Source organism: Rattus norvegicus, chromosome 5 (genome assembly GCF_036323735.1).
Source record: "Rattus norvegicus strain BN/NHsdMcwi chromosome 5, GRCr8, whole genome shotgun sequence".
Lineage (NCBI taxonomy): Eukaryota > Metazoa > Chordata > Mammalia > Rodentia > Muridae > Rattus > Rattus norvegicus.
The window spans coordinates 104,491,345-104,514,496 of record NC_086023.1 but is presented as its reverse complement, the minus strand read 5'-3'; the positions used below and the strand labels follow the sequence as shown (position 1 = coordinate 104,514,496).

The window sequence follows — 23,152 nt, the reverse complement described above, 5'->3', positions numbered from 1 at the left end:
GTTGATGTGTTTGTGTGTCAAACTGACAAGAGGGCAGTGTTCTGACTACTTTATGTCAGCTTGACACAAGCTAGAGTTCCTAGGGAAGAGGAAATGCTAATTAAGCAAATGGACCCAAAAGATTGCCCTATATGTGGGCCATTATATGGGTCATGTCCTTGATTATAGATTGTTGTGGAAGGGCCTAGACTCCTAAGGGCAAGGCCACATGTGGGCTGGGGGACCTAGGTGAAGTAAGGCAGGCTGAATAAGCCATGAGAAGCAAGCCAGGACAGCATTTCTCAAGGATGGCTGCTTTAGTTCCTGCTGGCAGGTTCCTAACTTGGGATTTCTTTTGATGATGCCAGTGTTATGGAAGTGTAAGCACAATTAACCCCTTCCTGGTGTTCCATGGTGTTTTATCACAGCAATAGAACCTCCAAGAGACTGAAAGTCTTCATTTTTGCAAGAAGCTTTTGTATACCTTCATTCCTGAGGCAGTTGACTTTGCTATTATATCAAAGAAAATGATTGTCAAGACTTTTTTTGAGTCCTTCCTCTATTTTTCATTGGATATTTTTATTTACATTTCAAATGCTATCCCTTTCCCAGTTTTCCATCCATAAACCTCCTAACCCATTCTCTTTCCCCTTCCTTGTGTGAAGGTGTGCCCCCTCCCCAATCACCCACCCATTCCTGCCTCCCTGCCCTGACATTCCCTTATACTGGGGTCCAGCCTTGGCAGGACCAAGGGATTCCCCTCCCATTGGTGCCCAACAAGGCCATCCTCTGCTACATATGCAGCTGGAGCCCTGGGTCTGTCCATGTGTACTCTTTGGGTAGTGGTTTAGTTCCAGGGAGCTCTGGTTAGTTGGTATTGTTGTTTTTATGGAGTTGCAAGCCCCTTCAGCTCCTTCACTCCTTTCTCTGACCCCTCCAATGGGAACCCTGTTCCCAATTCAATGATTTGCTGCTAACATTCACCTCTGTATCCATCATGCACCAGCAGAGCCTCTCAGGAAACAGCTATATCTGGTTCCTGTCAGCATGCACTTCTTGGCATCAGCAATATTGTCACGGTTTGCTGGCTGTATGTATATAGAGTGAATTGCCAGGTGGGGCAGGCTCTGAATGGCCATTCCTTCTGTCTCTGGTCCAAACTTTGTCTCCATATCTCCTCCTATGAATATTTTTTGTTCCCCCATTAAGAAAAACTGAAGCATCCGTACTTTGATCATCCTTCTTCTTGAACTTCATGTAGTTTGTGGATTGTATCTTGGATAATTCGAGCTTCTGGGCCACTATCCACTTATCAATGAGTGCATACCATGTGTGTGTTTTTTGTGATTGGGTTACCTCACTCAGGACAATATTTTCTAGTTCCATCCATTTTCCTATGAATTTCATGAACTCATTGATTTTAATAGCTGAGTAATGCTCCATTGTGTATATGTATGACATTTTTTGTATCCATTTCTCTGTTGAAGGACATCTGGGTTCTTTCCAGCTTCTGGCTATTATATATAAGGCTGCTATGAACATAGTGGGGCCAGTGTCCTTGTTATATGTTGGAGCATCTTTTGGGTATATGCTCAGGAGTGGTATGGGTGGGTCCTCAGGTAGTACTATGTTTAATTTTCTGAGGAAACACCAGACTGATTTCCAGCTTGCAATCCAACCAACAATGGAAGAGTGTTCCTCTTTCTCCACATCCTCTCCAGCATGTGCTGTCACCTGAGTTTTGGACCATAGCCATTCTGACTGGGGTGAGGTGGAATCTCAGGGTTGTTTTGAATTGCATTTCCCTGATGAATAAGGACTTCAAACATTTCTTTAAGTACTTCTTAGTCATTCACTATTCCTCAGCTGAGAATTCTTTGTTTAGCTCTGTACCCCATTTTAATAGGGTTATTTGGGTCTCTGGAGTCTAAATTCTTGAATTCTTTGTATATATTCACCCTCTATTGGATGTAGAATTGGTAAAGATCTTTTTCCAATCTGTTGGTTGTCATTTTGTCCTAATGACAGTGTCCTCTGCCTTACAGAACTTTTGCAATTTTATGAAGTCCCATTTGTCGATTCTTGATCTTTGAACATAAGCCATTGGTGTTTTGTTCAGGAAATTTTCTCCAGTGCCCATGTGCTCGAGGTTCTTCCCCACTTTTTCTTCTATTAGTTTGAGTGTATCTGGTTTGATGTGGAGGTCCTTGATCGATTTGGACTTGAACTTTGCACAGGGCAATAACAATGAATCAATTTGCATTTTTCTACATGCTGGAGAGAGCATACATTATCAGCTTGATGGCACACCTAAAAGCTCTAAGACAAAAAGAAGCAAATATAACCAAGAGAATTAGACAACAAAAATAAACAAACTCAGGGCTGAAATCAACCAAGTAGAACCAAAAAGAACTACACAAAGAATCAGCAAGATAGATAAACCCTTAGCCAGACTAACCAGAGGGCACAGAGAGTATACAAATTAACAACATCAGAAATGAAAAGGGAGACATAACAACAGAGTCTGAGGAAATTCAAAAAAATCATCAGATTCTACTACAAAGGCCTATATTCAACAAAACTGGAAAATTTGGAGGAAATGGACATTTTTCTACACAGATAGCAGGTACCAAAGTTAAAACAGGATCAGAGAAGCCATCTAAGCAGTCCCACAACTCCTAAAGGAATAGAAGCAGTCATTAAAAGTCTCCCAACCGCGGGGCTGGGGATTTGGCTCAGTGGTAGAGTGCTTGCCTAGCAAGCGCAAGGTCCTGAGTTCAATCCCCAGCTCCGAAAAAAAAAAAGTCTCCCAACCAAAAAAAGCCCAGGACCAGACAGGTTTAGTGGAGAATTCTATCAGAACTTCATAGAAGATCTCATACCAATACTATCCAAACTATTCCACAAAATTGAAACAGATGGATCACTACCGAATTCCTTCTATGAAGCCACAATTACTCTTATACCTAAACCACACAAAGACCCAACAACGAAAGAGAACTTCAGACCAATTTCCCTTATGAATATCGATGCAGAAATACTCAATAAAATTCTTACAAACCGAATCCAAGAACACATCAAAATGATCATCCATCATGATCAAGTAGGCTTCATCCCAGGCATGCAGGGATGGTTCAATACACAAAAATTCATAAACATAATCCACTATATAAACAAACTCAAAGAAACAAAAGCAGATGATCATTACATTAGATGCTGAGAAAGCATTTGATAAAATTCAACACCCCTTCATGTTAAAAGTCCTGGAAAGAACAGGAATTCAAGGCCCATAGCTAAACATAGGAAAAACCATATACAGCAAACCAGTAGCTAACACCAAACTAAATGGAGAGAAACTTGAAGCAATCCCACTGAAATCAGAGTCTAGACAAGGCTGCCTACTCTATTCCTCCCTATTTATTCAATATAATACTCAAAGTGCTAGCCAGAGCAATCAGACAACAAAAGGAGGTCAAAAGAAAACAAATTGGAAAGGAAGAAGTCAAAATATCAGTATTTGCAGATGATATGATAGTATACTTGAGTGACCCCAAAAGTTCCACCAGAGAACTACTAATCTTGATAAACAACTTCAGCAAAGTGGCTGGGTATAAAATTAACTCAAAGAAATCAGTAGTCTTCCTCTACACAAAAGAGAAACAAGCCGAGAAAGAAATTAGGGAAACGACACCCTTCACAATAGTTCCAAATAATATAAAATACCTCGGTGTGACTCTAACCAAGCAAGTGAAAGATCTGTATGATAAGAACTTCAAGTCTCTGAAGAAAGAAATTGAAGAAGACCTCTGAAGATGGAAAGACCTCCCATGCTCATGGATTGGCAGGATCAATATAGTAAAAATGGCCATTATGCCAAAAGATACAGCTATCAATGCCAATCTGCAGATATATATAATCCCCATTAAAAGTCCAACTCAATAGAAGACTCCAATTCTAGAGTTAGAACAAGCAATTTGCAAATTCATTTGGATGAACAAAAAACCCAGGATAGCGAAAACTATCCTCAACAATAAAAGATGTTCTAGGGAATCACCATCCTTGACCTCAAGCTGTATTACAGAGCAATCATCATAAAAACTGTAGGATATTTGTACAGAGACATGCAGGTAGCTGAATGGAATAGAAATGAAGACCCAGAAATGAACCCACACACCTATAGTCACTTGATCTTTGATAAAGGAGCTAAAACCACCCAGTGGAATAAAGATAGAATTTTCAACAAATGGTGCTGGTTCAACAGGAGTCCTTCTTCTAAATTCCTAATTTATACTAAGAACTCATACAAAGCAGTCCTAATTTCTCAGCAACATATTTAGATATTTACATACTATAAGTTATTTATTGTATTATATTTATATAGTATAAATGTATTAATACTTAAATATTAAAATACATAATTTGATAACATAATTTACAACATAATATATTACTTCTCAGTAGCCTTTCCAAGGCAAACCCCTCAATACTCACAAAATCTATGTACACTTTAAGTGGTCTTAAAAAACAAAAGAATCTTGACCTATAGGCCAATCCTAAAATTAATTGTTTAATGTAACATTTTATGTTTGACTAGCAAAACAATTAAGGAATTTTCTGGAAATTAAATGATATTCCTATGTATCTTTAGTTATCTCTCCTAAATCATGCAATTGTTTTCCCAGCCTTAGTTTCCAAAATTAATATATGAAAGCACCAGGCCCAAAGTATTAAGTGATAAAATAAAAATGGTAATTTCAGTTACTATTATAGATAAGCCTGCCTGAGGTAAGGTCCAGTAAAAGTTCTTTTTAGTCTCAAATCCAAATTGTAGCTATAGCCTTGTATTTTTATGTAGTTTCAATTATTCCAAAAATCACAAGCGTATCTACACACATTTTTTTCTTTTTTCTTTTTCTTTTTTATTAACTTGAGTATTTCTTATATACATTTCTTTTTTTTTTGATAGTTTTTTTTTTTAATTTTTAAATTTTATTTTAATATAATCTTTTTTTTTTTTATTAACTTGAGTATTTCTTATATACATTTCGAGTGTTATTCCCTTTCCCGGTTTCCGGGCAAACATCCCCCTCCCCCCTCCCCTTCCTTATGGGTGTTCCCCTCCCAACCCTCCCCCCATTGCCGCCCTCCCCCCATAGACTAGTTCACTGTGGGTTCAGTCTTAGCAGGACCCAGGGCTTCCCCTTCCACTGGTGCTCTTACTAGGATATTCATTGCTACCTATGGGGTCAGAGTCCAGGGTCAGTCCATGTATAGCCTTTAGGTAGTGGCTTAGTCCCTGGAAGCTCTGGTTGCTTGGCATTGTTGTACTTTTGGGGTCTCGAGCCCCTTCAAGCTCTTCCAGTTCTTTCTCTGATTCCTTCAATAGGGGACCTATTCTCAGTTCAGTGGTTTGCTGCTGGCATTCGCCTCTATATTTGCTGTATTCTGGCTGTGTCTCTCAGGAGCGATCTACATCCGGCTCCTGTCGGTCTGCACTTCTTTGCTTCATCCATCTTGTCTAATTGGGTGGCTGTATATGTATGGGCCACATGTGGGGCAGGCTCTGAATGGGTGTTCCTTCAGTCTCTGTTTTAATCTTTGCCTCTCCCTTCCCTGCCAAGGGTATTCTTTTTCCTCATTTAAAGAAGGAGTGAAGCATTCACATTTTGATCATCCTTCTTGAGTTTCGTTTGTTCTAGGGATCTAGGGTAATTCAAGCATTTGGGCTAATAGCCACTTATCAATGAGTGCATACCATGTATGTCTTTCTGTGATTGGGTTAGCTCACTCAGGATGATATTTTCCAGTTCCAACCATTTGCCTACGAATTTCATAAACTCGTTGTTTTTGATAGCTGAGTAATATTCCATTGTGTAGATGTACCACATTTTCTGTATCCATTCCTCTGTTGAAGGGCATCTGGGTTCTTTCCAGCTTCTGGCTATTATAAATAAGGCTGCGATGAACATAGTGGAGCACGTGTCTCTTTTATATGTTGAGGCATCTTTTGGGTATATGCCCAAGAGAGGTATAGCTGGATCATCAGGCAGTTCAATGTCCAATTTTCTGAGGAACCTCCAGACTGATTTCCAGAATGGTTTTACCAGTCTGCAATCCCACCAACAATGGAGGAGTGTTCCTCTTTCTCCACATCCTCGCCAGCATCTGCTGTCACCTGAGTTTTTGATCTTAGCCAATCGCACTGGTGTGAGGTGAAATCTCAGGGTTGTTTTGATTTGCATTTCCCTTATGACTAAAGATGTTGAACATTTCTTTAGGTGTTTCTCAGCCATTCGGCATTCCTCAGCTGTGAATTCTTTGTTTAGCTCTGAACCCCATTTTTTAATAGGGTTATTTGTTTCCCTGCGGTCTAACTTCTTGAGTTCTTTGTATATTTTGGAAATAAGGCCTCTATCTGTTGTAGGATTGGTAAAGATCTTTTCCCAATCTGTTGGTTGCCGTTTTGTCCTAACCACAGTGTCCTTTGCCTTACAGAAGCTTTGCAGTTTTATGAGATCCCATTTGTCGATTCTTGATCTTAGAGCATAAGCCATTGGTGTTTTGTTCAGGAAATTTTTTCCAGTGCCCATGTGTTCCAGATGCTTCCCTAGTTTTTCTTCTATTAGTTTGAGTGTGTCTGGTTTGATGTGGAGGTCCTTGATCCACTTGGACTTAAGCTTTGTACAGGGTGATAAGGATGGATCGATCTGCATTCTTCTACATGTTGCCCTCCAGTTGAACCAGCACCATTTGCTGAAAATACTATCTTTTTTCCATTGGATGGTTTTGGCTCCTTTGTCAAAAATCAAGTGACCATAGGTGTGTGGGTTCATTTCTGGGTCTTCAATTCTATTCCATTGGTCTATCTGTCTGTCTCTGTACCAATACCATGCAGTTTTTATCACTATTGCTCTGTAATACTGCTTGAGTTCAGGGATAGTGATTCCCCCTGAAGTCCTTTTATTGTTGAGGATAGCTTTAGCTATCCTGGGTTTTTTGTTATTCCAGATGAATTTGCAAATTGTTCTGTCTAACTCTTTGAAGAATTGGATTGGTATTTTGATGGGATATGCATTGAATCTGTAGATAGCTTTTGGTAAAATGGCCATTTTTACTATATTAATCCTGCCAATCCATGAGCATGGGAGATCTTTCCATCTTCTGAGGTCTTCTTCAATTTCTTTCCTCAGTGTCTTGAAGTTCTTATTGTACAGATCTTTTACTTGCTTGGTTAAAGTCACACCGAGGTACTTTATATTATTTGGGTCTATTATGAAGGGTGTCGTTTCCCTAATTTCTTTCTCGGCTTGTTTCTCTTTTGTATAGAGGAAGGCAACTGATTTATTTGAGTTAATTTTATACCCAGCCACTTTGCTGAAGTTGTTTATCAGCTTTAGTAGTTCTCTGGTGGAACTTTTGGGATCACTTAAATATACTATCATGTCATCTGCAAATAGTGATATTTTGACCTCTTCTTTTCCGATCTGTATCCCTTTGATCTCCTTTTGTTGTCTGATTGCTCTGGCTAGAACTTCAAGAACTATATTGAATAAGTAGGGAGAGAGTGGGCAGCCTTGTCTAGTCCCTGATTTTAGTGGGATTGCTTCAAGTTTCTCTCCATTTAGTTTAATGTTAGCAACTGGTTTGCTGTATATGGCTTTTACTATGTTTAGGTATGGGCCTTGAATTCCTATTCTTTCCAGGACTTTTATCATGAAGGGGTGTTGAATTTTGTCAAATGCTTTCTCAGCATCTAATGAAATGATCATGTGGTTCTGTTCTTTCAGTTTGTTTATATAATGGATCACGTTGATGGTTTTCCGTATATTAAACCATCCCTGCATGCCTGGGATGAAGCCTACTTGATCATGGTGGATGATTGTTTTGATGTGCTCTTGAATTCGGTTTGCCAGAATTTTATTGAGTATTTTTGCGTCGATATTCATAAGGGAAATTGGTCTGAAGTTCTCTTTCTTTGTTGTGTCTTTGTGTGGTTTAGGTATAAGAGTAATTGTGGCTTCATAGAAGGGATTCGGTAGGGCTCCATCTGTTTCAATTTTGTGGAATAGTTTGGATAATATTGGTATGAGGTCTTCTATGAAGGTTTGATAGAATTCTGCACTAAACCCGTCTGGACCTGGGCTCTTTTTGGTTGGGAGACCTTTAATGACTGCTTCTATTTCCTTAGGAGTTATGGGGTTGTTTAACTGGTTTATCTGTTCCTGATTTAACTTCGATACCTGGTATCTGTCTAGGAAATTGTCCATTTCCTGAAGATTTTCAAATTTTGTTGAATATAGGTTTTTATAGTAAGATCTGATGATTTTTTGAATTTCCTCCGAATCTGTAGTTATGTCTCCCTTTTCATTTCTGATTTTGTTAATTTGGACACACTCTCTGTGTCCTCTCGTTAGTCTGGCTAAGGGTTTATCTATCTTGTTGATTTTCTCAAAGAACCAACTTTTGGTTCTGTTGATTCTTTCTATGGTCCTTTTTGTTTCTACTTGGTTGATTTCAGCTCTGAGTTTGATTATTTCCTGCCTTCTACTCCTCCTGGGTGTATTTGCTTCTTTTTGTTCTAGAGCTTTTAGGTGTGCTGTCAAGCTGCTGACATATGCTCTTTCCTGTTTCTTTCTGCAGGCACTCAGCGCTATGAGTTTTCCTCTTAGCACAGCTTTCATTGTGTCCCATAAGTTTGAGTATGTTGTATCTTCATTTTCATTAAATTCTAAAAAGTTTTTAATTTCTTTCTTTATTTCTTCCTTGACCAGGTTATCATTGAGGAGAGCATTGTTCAATTTCCACGTATATGTGGGCATTCTTCCCTTATTGTTATTGAAGACCAGTTTTAGGCCGTGGTGGTCCGATAGCACGCATGGGATTATTTCTATCTTTCTGTACCTGTTGAGGCCCGTTTTTTGACCAATTATATGGTCAATTTTGGAGAAAGTACCATGAGGAGCTGAGAAGAAGGTATATCCTTTTGCTTTAGGATAGAATGTTCTATAAATATCCGTTAAGTCCATTTGGCTCATGACTTCTCTTAGTCTGTCTACATCACTGTTTAATTTCTGTTTCCATGATCTGTCCATTGATGAGAGTGGGGTGTTGAAATCTCCCACTATTATTGTGTGAGGTGCAATGTGTGTTTTGAGCTTTAGTAAGGTTTCTTTTACGTATGTAGGTGCCCTTGTATTTGGGGCATAGATATTTAGGATTGAGAGTTCATCTTGGTTGATTTTTCCTTTGATGAATATGAAGTGTCCTTCCTTATCTTTTTTGATGACTTTTAGTTGGAAATTGATTTTATTTGATATTAGAATGGCTACTCCAGCTTGCTTCTTCTGACCATTTGCTTGGAAAGTTGTTTTCCAGCCTTTCACTCTGAGGTAGTGTCTGTCTTTGTCTCTGAGGTGTGTTTCCTGTAGGCAGCAGAATGCAGGGTCCTCGTTGCGTATCCAGTTTGTTAATCTATGTCTTTTTATTGGGGAGTTGAGGCCATTGATATTGAGAGATATTAAGGAATAGTGATTATTGCTTCCCGTTATATTCATATTTGATGTGAGGTTATGTTTGTGTGCTTTCATTCTCTTTGTTTTGTTGCCAAGACGATTAGTTTCTTGCTTCTTCTAGGGTATAGCTTGCCTCCTTATGTTGGGCTTTACCATTTATTATCCTTTGTAGTGCTGGATTTGTAGAAAGATATTGTGTAAATTTGGTTTTGTCATGGAATATCTTGGTTTCTCCATCAATGTTAATTGAGAGTTTTGCTGGATACAGTAATCTGGGCTGGCATTTGTGTTCTCTTAGGGTCTGTATAACATCAGTCCAGGATCTTCTGGCCTTCATAGTTTCTGGCGAGAAGTCTGGTGTGATTCTGATAGGTCTCCCTTTATATGTTACTTGACCTTTTTCCCTTACTGCTTTTAATATTCTTTCTTTATTTTGTGCGTTTGGTGTTTTGACAATTATGTGACGGGAGGTGTTTCTTTTCTGGTCCAATCTATTTGGAGTTCTGTAGGCTTCCTGTATGTCTATGGGTATCTCTTTTTTTAGGTTAGGGAAGTTTTCTTCTATGATTTTCTTGAAGATATTTACTGGTCCTTTGAGCTGGGAGTCTTCACTCTCTTCTATACCTATTATCCTTAGGTTTGATCTTCTCATTGAGTCCTGGATTTCCTGTATGTTTTGGACCAGTAGCTTTTTCCGTTTTACATTATCTTTGACAGTTGAGTCAATGATTTCTATGGAATCTTCTGCTCCTGAGATTCTCTCTTCCATCTCTTGTATTCTGTTGGTGAAGCTTGTATCTACAGCTCCTTGTCTCTTCTTTTGGTTTTCTATATCCAGGGTTGTTTCCATGTGTTCTTTCTTGATTGCTTCTATTTCCATTTTTAATTCCTTCAACTGTTTGATTGTGTTTTCCTGGAATTCTTTCAGGGATTTTTGCGATTCCTCTCTGTAGGCTTTTACTTGTTTATTAATGTTTTCCTGTGCTTCCCTAAGTGTGTTCAGGTCTTTCCTGAAGTCCTCCAGCATCATGATCAAATATGATTTTGAAACTAGATCTTGCTTTTCTGGTGTGTTTGGATATTCCATGTTTGTTTTGGTGGGAGAATTGGGCTCCGATGATGGCATGTAGTCTTGGTTTCTGTTGCTTGGGTTCCTGCGCTTGCCTCTCGCCATCAGATTATCTCTAGTGTTACTTTGTTCTGCTATTTCTGACAGTGGCTAGACTGTCCTATAAGCCTGTGTGTCAGGAGTGCTGTAGACCTGTTTTCCTCTCTTTCAGTCAGTTATGGGGACAGAGTGTTCTGCTTTCGGGCGTGTAGTTTTTCCTCTCTACAGGTCTTCAGCTGTTCCTGTGGGCCTGTGTCTTGAGTTCACCAGGCAGCTTTCTTGCAGCAGAAAATTTGGTCTTACCTGTGGTCCCGAGGCTCAAGTTCGCTCGTGGGGTGCTGCCCAGGGGCTCTCTGCAGCGGCAGCAACCAGGAAGCTCTTATATACATTTCGAGTGTTATTCCCTTTCCCAGTTTCCAGGCAAACATCTCCCTCCCCCTCCCCTTCCTGATGGGTGTTCCCCTCCCCATCCTCCCCCCTTGCCGCCCTCCTCCCAACAATCTAGTTCAATGGGGGTTCAGTCTTAGCAGGACCCAGGGCTTCCCCTTCCACTGGTGCTCTTACTAGGATATTCATTGCTACCTATGAAGTCAGAGTCCAGGGTCAGTCCATGTATAGTCTTTAGGTAGTGGCTTAGTCCCTGGAAGCTCTGGTTGCTTGGCATTGTTGTACATATGGGGTCTCGAGCCCCTTCAAGCTCTTCCAGTTCTTTCTCTGATCGCCCCAACATATAAAAAAGACACGTGCTCCAATATGTTCATCGCAGCCTTATTTATAATAGCCAGAAGCTGGAAAGAACCCAGATGCCCTTCAACAGAGGAATGGATACAGAAAATGTGGTACATCTACACAATGGAATATTACTCAGCTATCAAAAACAATGACTTTATGAAATTCGTAGGCAAATGGTCGGAACTGGAAAATATCATCCTGAGTGAGGTAACCCAATCACAGAAAAACACACATGGTATGCACTCATTGATAAGTGGCTATTAGCCCAAATGCTTGAATTACCCTAGATGCCTAGAACAAATGAAACTCAAGACGGATGATCAAAATGTGAATGCTTCACGCCTTCTTTAAAAGGGGAACAAGAATACCCTTGGCAGGGAATAGGGAGGCAAAGATTAAAACAGAGACTGAAGGAACACCCATTCAGAGCCTGCCCCACATGTGGCCCATACATATACAGCCACCCAATTAGACAAGATGGATGAAGCAAAGAAGTGCAGGCCGACAGGAGCCGGTTATACACATTTTTAAAAGGTGTTCCAATCATATCTTTTAGTGTATAGGGGGATTTTTAAAAAGAGAATGAGAAAACGTCCCGGTTTCTTACTTAGTTATTTTTAGGGCCTCCGGGAGACCTCAAAAACTGTGAGCCTAGCAAATATTTTTCTCTTATTCTTCTCAAGTATTTTCTATAAAGACAGAATGCTAATTAATAGATATCTTATAGAAATGGAAGAACCAATATAGATGTTAACAAATGCACAAAAGATATATGAATGTATATTCATTACCCTGCTCAAATAAGACTAAAATACCAAAAATTCAAATAACTTTTATAGTAAGTTTTTGAAACATTTTTAATATTAGTGTACACACATACACATAGAGTTCTTAAAATTAAAGTAAGAAAAAGGACCAAATCATAAACCTAGAAATGCTAAGTTAAAATAACAAAAAATTAAAATTAATTAACAATACCAGAAAAATCTTAACATTTCCTTTTCAGTTTTATTCACATGCGTGTTGGCATATGAGTATGGCATGAGTGCAGGCACCCACAGAGGCCAGAGAGAGGTCAGATCCCCTGACACTGGAGGTACAGGCGGTTGTGAGCCGCCTGCCGTGGGTGCTAGAAAATGAACTGGGGCCTAACTTCATACTCAGAACTCAGACAAGGGGATCCTGAGGGCAGCTCACAATGAGCGCAGCTGCTGAGCAGCTTTCCAAGTCATAAACAGTTTTTAAGAAAAACAACTCATGGTCTCTATTTTCCCTCAGGATAACTCTTTAAATAATTAAATTATAGTTTGATGCCCATATGTGTGTCTTTTGTTTAAATAAGCATACACATACATATATAAGAGTTTTTCAAATTTTAGGTTCTGTGAACATAGCAGCATCCTCTCAGGAAGATTACACACAGGAGCACATATGCAAACACGTATGTCCAGTTAAGTACACAGTGATTAAGAGCAGATGAGGACTCTTTACTTAGCTGAAAGCATACAACATACTGAAGCAGTATGGCTCCACAGAGAAAAAAGTCAAATCTACTTCTTTTCAGCTCTGGTTGCAGAGTTGTCTGAAAGACACTCAGAGAAACACTAGTCCTGGTGACATAAAACATTGCATTCAAAGAACAGGAAGATAAACATTCATTACTGAAGCATCACCACGTAAGACTTCACGCTAGGCACAGTTGAGACTTAAAAAGTATGAATAAAGTGAAACATTTTCTATGACCTGAGCACTCTAAGTAGGAAACCATTATCAGAGGGCTGTCTAGAAATCCTCAAGTATTTTAAATTAAAGAACCTACATCGGATGAAGGTTATCTGCTTGGCTGATCTTCAAACTACCTCCTGCATTTTCTCGTAGACTTGCCATACATTTGATAAACCGGGTATTGGATTTATACCCCTGCTGGTACAGCTTGGCAGGAGCCTTTCTGCCCCATGCCTCCTCACCTTCCACTACTCCCTCAGCCCCCTGGGCTGTCTTTAGCAAACATTCCATCAGGTCTAGCAACTTGCACTTACTGTGATGTTTTCTCTTAGTAATTCTTCATCCAATGATCCCACTCTGCTCTTCAGTTGTTAATTCTCATCTTCCCAGCCTACATATGAGGCTGAATCCAATCTTTCTTCCCATCTGCAAAATCCTAGTCATATCCACAGCGGTTGTGCTAAATCAATTCTCATGTATTACACTTCAACAAATGCCACAAAATATTTTTTCATTCAAACACAAATAAGTTATTTCAGAGAAAATACACAATCTAGAAAATATTTTGAACTTATCAAAAATTAAAACCCAGAATTTCAGAATTTGTGAGGTACAAATAAAACACTCCTTACTGCACTTTCAACAGCAAAGTAGAAATTTCTGCAAGGCTGCAAGCTTCCCACAGAAGCTGAAACAAAAGTCAAACAGAACAATTCACACATACACATTTGCAATTGAAATGTCCTCTTTCACAAAACTTAAGTAAATATTCTCCTCTGGACATCCGGACACAACTGAAGCACAGGAAATCGAATCCTATAAAGATAATAGAGGCCTTAATGGAAAAAATGAAAAAATCCCTTAAATAAATACAGAAAACAGAATTAAACAGAAAAAGGAAATGAATAAGACCAGAAAATGAAAAATAGAAGCAATTACAAAAACACAAACTGAGAGAATCGTGGAAAAGAATACAGAAAATACAGGTGTAAGCATTACCACTAGAATATAAGAGATGGGTCACTATGAAAAGACCAAACCTAAGAAGAACAGGAATAGAAGGAAAAGATTCCAAACTCAAAGGTTCATAAAATATTTTCAATAAAACCATAGAAGAAAATTGTCCTACCCTAAAGAAAAAGTTGTCTATAAACATAGATAGAAGAAGCTCCCAAACACCATATAGATTGGAACAGAAAAGAAGATCCTCCTACCACATAAAAATCAAAACACCAAATATATAAAGCAAAGAAAAACTATTTAAACACTGCAAGGAAAAAGGCAGAACAATCAAAATTACACCCGAGTTCTCAAAGAGACTCTAAAAGTCAGAAGGGCATGTGCAGATGTATCATAGCCTCTAAGAGCCCAGATATACCAGCCCAGACTATCATACCCAGAAAACTTTCAGTCACCATAAATGGAGAAAAGATGATATTCCATGACAAAGGAAATTTAAAAAATATCTATCAACAAATCCAGCCATACAGAAGATACTAGAAGGAAAACTCCATACCAAGTATGTATTAACAGTCATTGGTCATTAATATTTCTCAAAAATCAATGGACTCAATTCCACAATAAAAGGGACAGGCTAACAGAATAGATGCTATTCTGGTGCATATAAGAAAAACACCTCAGCAACAAGGATAGACGTTATGTCAGAATAAAGGGCTGGAAAAAGTTTCCAAGTAAACAGATTGAAGAAGCAAGCTACTAGCCATTCTAATGTAGACTTTCAACCAGAATTAAGCAACCAAGATGGGGAAAGGCACATCATACTCATCAAAGAAAATATCAACCTATATGAAGTCTCAATTCTGAGTATGTATACCCCAAATGCAAGGATACCCACATTTGTAAAAGAAGCATTACTAAAGATTAAATCATACTTTGAACCCCACACATAAATAGACTTCAGTACCTGTTCTCACCAATGGACAGGCCACTGAGACTGAAACTAAACAGAAAATACTGAGAATAATGTATGATAAGAATCAAATGGACCTAACAGATATCTACAGAACATTTTGCCCAAACATGAAATAATATCCTTTCTTCTCAGCACCTCACTGAACTTTCTCCAAAACTGATCATATAGTTGGTGACCTGTTTCAATAGACACAAGAAAATTGAAATAACCCCCTGTATATTATCAGACTACCATGGAGTAAAGCTGGATTTCAACAATAACAGAAACAACAGAAAGCCAACAAACCCACAGAAACTGAACAATTCTCTACTCAATGATCACTGGATCACGGAAGAAATATAGAAAGAAATTAATGTCTTTCTAGAATTCAGTGAAAATGAAGGCATATCATACCCGAACTTATAGGACACAATGAGGAAAAGTTCATAGCCTAAGTGCTTCCATAAAGAAATTAGTGCGATCTCATACTGGCTTTTTGATATTGGCTATTTCCTTGATAAATACCACTTACCAAAGTTAAATCAAGATCAGGTAAACAATTTCAATAGGCCTATATCCCCTAAGGAAAGCAAAACAATTATTAAAAGCCTCCTAAACAAACAAACAAGCAAATCCCAGAACCAGATGGGTTTAGTGCAGAACTCTATCCAGACTTTCAAAGAAGAGATAATATAAATACTCAAATTATTCCATAAAATAGAAACAGAAGGACCATTGCCAAAATCATTCTATTAGGCCAGAGATAAATAATTAAACCACACAAAGACTCAACCAAGATTTCCCTTATGAACATTGATTCAATAAAATGCCACCAAACCAAATCTAAGAGCACATCAAAAACATCATCCACCATGATCAAGCAGGCTTAACCCCAGAGATGGCAGGGATAGTTTAACAAATGAAAATCCATCAGGATGTAGAAAAACAGGAACACTCCTCCACTGTTGGTGGGAGTGCAAACTTGTAAGTCAATTTTGCAAATTTTGGGAATCAATTTGGTGTTTTCTCAGACAATTGGGACTAGTTCTTCCTCAAGACCCAACTACACCACTACTGGGCATAAACCCAAAAGATGCCCCACCATGCCCATGCCACGAGGACACTGCTTTAACTAGGTTCATAGCCGCTTTATTTACAATAGTCAGAAACTGGAAATAAGCTAGAGGTCACTCTACTTAAAAATGGATAAAGAAAATGTGGTATATCTATATAATAGAATTAATATACATTTAAAAATGAGGACATCATGAAATTTAGAGGCAAATGAATGGAACTAGAAAAAACTATCCTGAGTGAGTTAATCCAGACCCAAAAGACACATATGGTATGTACTCACTTCTAAGTGAAAAGTAGCCATAAAGTAGAGAATAACCATGATATAATCTACAGACCTAAAGAAACTAAGTAATAAGGAGGTCCCCATGAATGATTCTTGAATCTCACCCACAAAGGGGGAAATGATCATCAGAGGTAGAAGGAGAGAGGGACTGGGTGGAAGAGGGAGTGGACAGGGGAACACGGATGGGAATCAGGTTTGGGGAAAGGGTGGAAGATGACTGGGAGTGAGAATGGAAATTAGTAGGGGGTGTCTACAGTACTAGCTAGAAATCTAGGACATTGAAAACTCCCAGGAATCTGTGAGAGTGACCCTAGCAATGGAGGTTATGGAACCTGAAATGGCTATCTACTGCAAATAGAAAATTGTTCCATTGGAGGGACTGGAATACCACCCCAGCCAAAAAACCTTAGACCCACAATTCGTCCTGCCTGCAAAATATACAGATGTACAGATGGAGCAGAAATTGAGGGAATGGCCAACCAATGAGTGAAGCAACTTGAAAACCACATCATGGGACAAAGCCCACCCCTGACATCTGCTCTACTTGTAGACAGGCACCAAGCATAATTGTCTTCTGAGAAACTTTCTGCAGAAACTGATGGAAACTGATTCAGAGACCCATAGCCAAACATTAGGAAAATCCTATGGAAGAGGGGAGGAATGATTAAAGGAGCCAGAGATGTCAAGCACACCCCAAGACAACATACAGAATCAACTAACTTGGGCCCATAGGGGCCCAGAGACTAAACATCCAACCAAAGAGCATTCATGGGGTGAACCTAGGCAGTTCAAGTGGGACTCCTAACAGGAACAGCAGGGGCTGTCTATGAGTCTGTTGCCTGCCTTTAGATCCCTTTCCCCTAACTGGGCTTCCTTTCCTAGCCACAGTAGCAGAAGTTGAGCCTCGTCCTACTACAAGATAGTATGCCAAGGATGGTTGAGGCCTCCCCTTTTCTGAGGATAAATGGAGGATGAGAGAATATGGGGGAGAAGAGAGAGAAACAGAAAATAGAGGAGAGAAGTTTCAATTGGAATATAAAGGAAATGAATTAATAAAAAGAAGAGTGGAGGGAGAAATGAGAGTCTGAGAGGTGAGATTGACAGAGAATAACACATATATTTAGTATATCATAAAGCCTAAAATACCATAGGGTTGAAAGCTGACAGGAGTGGAAGCCAAGAGACAGACCCACAAGAAAGCAGAAAGAAGGCTTTCTGTTCCTCCTGTTCCAGAGACAGCCACATCTTCTCATGCAGTGCCAGACTCATCCCATAGAGATGGTGAAGGTTGGCATGAACAGATTTGGCCATTTGTTACCAGGGCTGCCTTCTTTGCATCTGGCAAAGTGGAGATTGTTGCCATCAACAACCACGTCATTGACCTCAACTGCATGGTCTACATGTTCCTATATGACAAGAATTTACCATGACAAATTCAATGGCACAGTTATAGCTGAGAATGGGAAGCTTGTCATCAATGGGAAGCCCATCACCATCTTCCGCTAACATCAAATGGGGTGATACTAATGCTGAGGATGTCATGGAATCTACTGGTGTCTTCACCACCATGGAGAAGGCTGGAGCTCACTTGGAGGGTGGGGGCAAAAGGGTCATCATCCCTGTCCCTTTGGTCAATGCCCCATATTTGTGATGGGTGTAACCCAGGAGAAATATGAAAACTCACTCAAGACTGTTAGCACTGCATCCTGTACCACCAACTGCTTAGCCCCCCGGCCAAGGTCAAACATGACAGCTTTGGCATCATGGAACAGATCATGACCACAGTCCATGCCATCACTGCCACTCAGAAGACTGTGGATGGCTCATCTGAAAAGCTGTAGTATGATGATTGTAGGGCAGGCCAGAACATCATCCCTGCATCCACTGGTGCTGCTCAGGCTGTGGGCAAGGTCATCCCAGAGCTGAACGAGCTCATTGGCAAGGCCTTCCATGTTCCTAACCCCATTGTATCCATTGTGGATCTGACATGCTGCCTGGAGAAACTTCCAAGTATGATGACATTAAGAAGGTGGTGAACCTGAGGGAAGACCTCAGCACAGAAGCCAGGTTCTGGCTTCGTGCCTGAGGATCAGTGAGCTGTTCAGCCTGCTCCTCGTTTGCTTCTGTTCTGATATCAGGGATGCTTTCTGTAGGCTGTCAGTCACGCTCCCCTCGCTCTGACGGCTCGTCATTCAGGGGGAACCCTCACTCTTCACATGGGGACAGATATAATTGGCTCATCTGGACATCCCAAATTTTCTTGATTCCAATATAGATTTGTTTTTATTTTTTTCTTTTTCTTTTGGGGGTAGGGGGAGAGAGACAGGAGTGATGTCATTTATTGTTCTTGTGTTTAAAGAAGCAAGGACCGGCTGTCTCACAGCATACTAATGCTTTAGACTTGATATAGAACCCTTGTACCTTTTGGATGTGTTTTATTTCTTATCTCTTTGAATTCCTGTTTGGTTACCTGGCTTCCAATGGAGGTGAACTTAACAACCATACTTGAATATTCCGTCTTGACTTTGTAAACTGTGGCTACTTGAAATGAAGTTTATCTGGGGTTGATGGATGAATGGTAGGTTTTTTCAATGTCTCAAGGCAATAGGATGTGTATTATTAAACTGTAGATATCTTAGTACAGTAAATTTATGCTGATAATTTTATTTTGTATAATTTTTACCTTTTTGTTAATATTTTCCTTCCAGTTTATTGGTTTGTCTCCTGAGCTACCGCCTTCCTTCCCCTTTCCTTCTCCCCCAGTGTTTCAGTAAATTTAATTTAGGGTGCCTAGAAATTGCAAGTATGTATCCTTTTTTGATTTGTATTTTATTATAATTTACACAAACAACTGGGTTTGTGAACTGTATTACTCCTGGCATCTTTAAAATATTGTGGGTGTTTTAATAAATTTTATATATTTTTTTGCACTCAAAAAAAAAAAAAAAAAGAAGGTGGTGAACCAGGCATCCGAGGGCCCACTAAAGGACATCCTGGGCTATACTCAGGACCAGGTTGTCTCCTGTGAATTCAGCAGCAACTCCTACTCTTCTATTTTTGATAATGGGGCTGGCTTTGCTCTCAATGACAACTCTGTAAAGCTCCTTCCCTGGTATGACAATGAATATGGCTACAGCAACAGGGTGGTGGACCTCATGGCCTACATGGCCTCTAAGGAGTAGGAAACCCTGGACCACCCACTCTAGCAAAGATACTGAGAGCAAGAGAGAGGCCCTCAATTCCTGAGGAGTCCTTGTTCCAACTCGGGCCACCAACTGAGCATCCCCCTCACAATTTCCATCCCAGACCCCCCATAATAGCAGGAGGGACCTAGGGTGCCCTCCCTACTCTCTTGAATACCATCAATAAAGTTTTCTTCACCCCCTCAAAAGAAAAAGAAAGAAAGAAAACCAAAAAAAGAGTTAAAGGACAATTTTAGTTTAAAGTAAGTTTGATCAAAATTGAGCTTGGTATGGCTGTTTCCTGAGAGGTTCTACCAGCACATCTGACCAATACAGATGCAGATAATCATAGCCAACCATCGGACTGAGCATGCAGAACCCAATGGAAGAGCTAAGGGAATGACTGAAGGAGCTGAAGGGGATTGCAACCCCATAAGAACAACAATATCAACTAACTGTACCACCTAGTGCTCCCAGGGATGAAACCACCAATCAAAGAGTATATATGGAGGGAATCCATGGCTCCAGATACATATGTAGCAGAGGATGGCCTTATCTGTCATCAAGAGGGAGGGAGGCCCTTGGTCCTGTGGAGGCTCAATGACCCAGCATAGGGAGATGCTAGAGGGGTGAGGCGGGAGTAGGTGAGTGGGTGGGAGAGCACCCTCATAGAAGCAAAGGGGAGGGGATAAAGGGGGTTGGAATGTGAGGAGTTATGGAGAGGTAACTAGGAAGGGGGACATCATTTGAAATGTAAATGAACAAAATGATTAATAAAAATAAAAGGTATACAAGAGAGATCAAGCCAGTATCTTCTTTCCAAACAACTACCAGCCCTGTAAAAAATGATTTTCCAATGAGACTTACCTGATGACCTCCAAGACACAAAACTTAAAAGAACAACCATCAAATTAATAAAATAAAAATCATGGAGTTTAAAGAAAACAAAAGGTAACAGCTCAGTAAAATTAATAAGAACTTAGCCATTCTGACTGGTGTAAGGTGGAATCTCAGGGTCGTTTTGATTTGCATTTATTTCCCTGATCACTAAGGACTCTGAGCATTTCTTTGAGTGCTTCTAGGCCATTCAAGATTCCTCTGTTAAGAATTCTCTGTTTAGGGGCTGGGGATTTAGCTCAGTGGTAGAGCGCTTACCTAGGAAGCGCAAGGCCCTGGGTTCGGTCCCCAGCTCCGAAAAAAAAGAACCAAAAAAAAAAAAAAAAAGAATTCTCTGTTTAGTTCTATACCCCATTTTTTCCTTAGGTTATTGGGTGTTTTTTGGGGGGGTGGAGTCTAACTTCTTGAGACCTTTATATATTTTGAATAACAGTCCTCTATTGGATGTAGGGTTAGTGAAGGTCTTTTCCCAGTCGGTAGGTTGCTTTTTTGCTCTATTGAGTGTCCTTTGCCTTACCAAAGCTTTCAGTTTCATGAGGTCCCATTTGTCGATCCTTGTTCTTAAAGCATGAGCTATTGGAGTTCTGTTTAGAAAATTTTCTCCTGTGCCAATGCATTCAAGGCTCTTCCCCACAGTTTCTTCTATTAGATCCAGTGTATATAATCTTTATGTTAAGACCACTGATACTCCTGGACTCAAGCTTTGAATAAGGTGATATAGATCAACTTGCATTCTTCTACATATACCCTGCCTGTTAGAACGGCACCATTTGTTGAAGACACTTTCTTTTTTTACCACTGTATGGATTTGGTTTCTTTGTCAAAGTTCAAGTGTGGGTTCATTACTGGGTCTTCAATTCTATTCCACTGATCTACCTCTCTGTCTCTGTACCAATACTATACAGTTTTTTTTTTATCATTATTGCTCTGTAGTACATCTTGAGATCAGAGATGGTGATTCCCCCAGAAGTTCTTTTACTGTTAAGAATTGTTTACACTATCCTGTATTTTTTGTTTTTCCATATGAATTTGAGAATTGCTCTTTCCATGTCTGTGAAGCATTGAGTTGGAATTTTGATGGGGATTGCATGAAATCTGCAGATTGCTTTTGGTAAAATGGCCTTTTTTATTATGTTAATCCTACTGGTCCATGAACATGGGAGATCTTTCCATTTTCTGAAGTCTTCTTCATTTTCTTTCTTCAGGGCCTTGAATTTCTTTTCATATACATGGTTAGAATTGTTTTGTTAAAATTACACCAAGATATTGTAAAGGGTGTTTTTCCCTAATTTCTTTCTCAGTCCATTTACAATTTGTAGAAAGGAAGGCTACTGAATTGTTTGAGTTAATTTTATATCCAGCCACTTCATGCTGGTGAGGGATGAGAAAGAGAGAGACTTCTCCATTGCTGGTGGGATTGCAAACTGGTACAACCACTCTGAAAATTAATCTGGCAGGTTCCTCAGAAAATTAGAAATAATTCTACCTGAGGACCCAGCTATACCACCCCTGTGCGTATACCCAAAACATGCTCTACCATACCACAGAGACACATGCTCCACTATGTTCATAGCAGCCTTATTTGTAATAGCCAGAAGCTGGAAACAACCAAGATTTCTCTCAACCAAAGAATGGATGCAGAAAATGTTATTCATTTGCACAATGGAATACTATTTGGCCATTAAAAATAAGGACATCATGAATTTTGCAGGCAAGTTGATGTAAGTATAAAATATCATCCTGAGAGGGGTAACCCAGTCCCTAAAGGTATACGCATAGTATGTACTCATTGCTAAGTAGATATTAGCCAAAATATACAGAACATTCATGATGCAATTCACAGACTATATGAAGTTTAACAAGAAGGAAGTCCCAAGTGAAATTTCAATGCCACTTAGAAGGGGGAACAAAATAATCACTGGACAGAAGAGGGAAGGATGAGAGGAAGCAGGGGGCAGGATCATGTATGAAGGAGGACAGGGGAGAATCACAGAGGGCCAGGGGAATGAAGAGAAATATACAGCAGAGGGAGGAGGGGGTACAGAGGGACATCTAGAAAGTCCCAGAGACCTTGGATGTGAGTGGCTCCCAGGACTCAATGGGGATGACCTGAGCTGAAATGGCCAACAGTGGAAAAATAGAACATGAGATTACTTCCAGATAACCCACAGTTGAGGAATGGGGCCACCTACCCATCTTCAATTTTTTTGACCCAGAATAGTTCTTGTTAAAAGTAAATGCAGGGGGGTTGGGGATTTAGCTCAGTGGTAGAGCGCTTGCCTAGCAAGCGCAAGGCCCTGGGTTCGGTCCCCAGCTCCAAAAAAAAAAAAAAAAAAAAAAAAAAAGAAAGAAAAAAAAAAGAAAAGAAAAAAAAGTAAATGCAGGGAAAAAAATGGAGCAAAGACTGAAGGAAAGGCTATCTAGTGACTGGCCCAATTTGGGATCCATCCCACAAGCAGGTACCAAACCCTGACACTATTACTGATGCCATCTTTTATTCACAGACAGGAGCCTAGCATGGCTGTCCTCTGAGAGGCTCTACCAGCAGCTGACTGAGACAGATACATATACTCACAGTCAACCATTGCTTTAAGGTCAGAGACTCCTATGAAAGAGTAATGGGAAGGATTGAAGGAGGTGAAGGGGATTGGAACCCCATATAAAGAACAACAAGATCAACTAACCCTGACACCTCAGAACTCCCAGAGACTAAGTCACCAACCAAAGACCATAAATTGGCTGTTC

At 39.8% G+C, this 23,152-nt stretch overlaps 1 protein-coding gene across 20 annotated transcripts in view; it reads right to left on the bottom strand.

Annotated features, from left to right (window-relative positions):
- The window catches only part of Cntln (centlein), a 281,691-nt gene that overhangs the window by 107,995 nt on the left and 150,544 nt on the right, over positions 1-23,152 (bottom strand). Inside the window, exon 1 of one of the 20 annotated variants that reach the window (XM_039110763.2) lies at positions 13,371-16,108. The exons of the other annotated variants lie outside the window; for them this stretch is intronic. The gene's annotated coding sequence lies outside the window, so the exon portion shown is untranslated. Of the gene's footprint in view, positions 1-13,370; positions 16,109-23,152 lie in introns of those variants that run through there. 20 annotated transcript variants of the gene reach the window in all.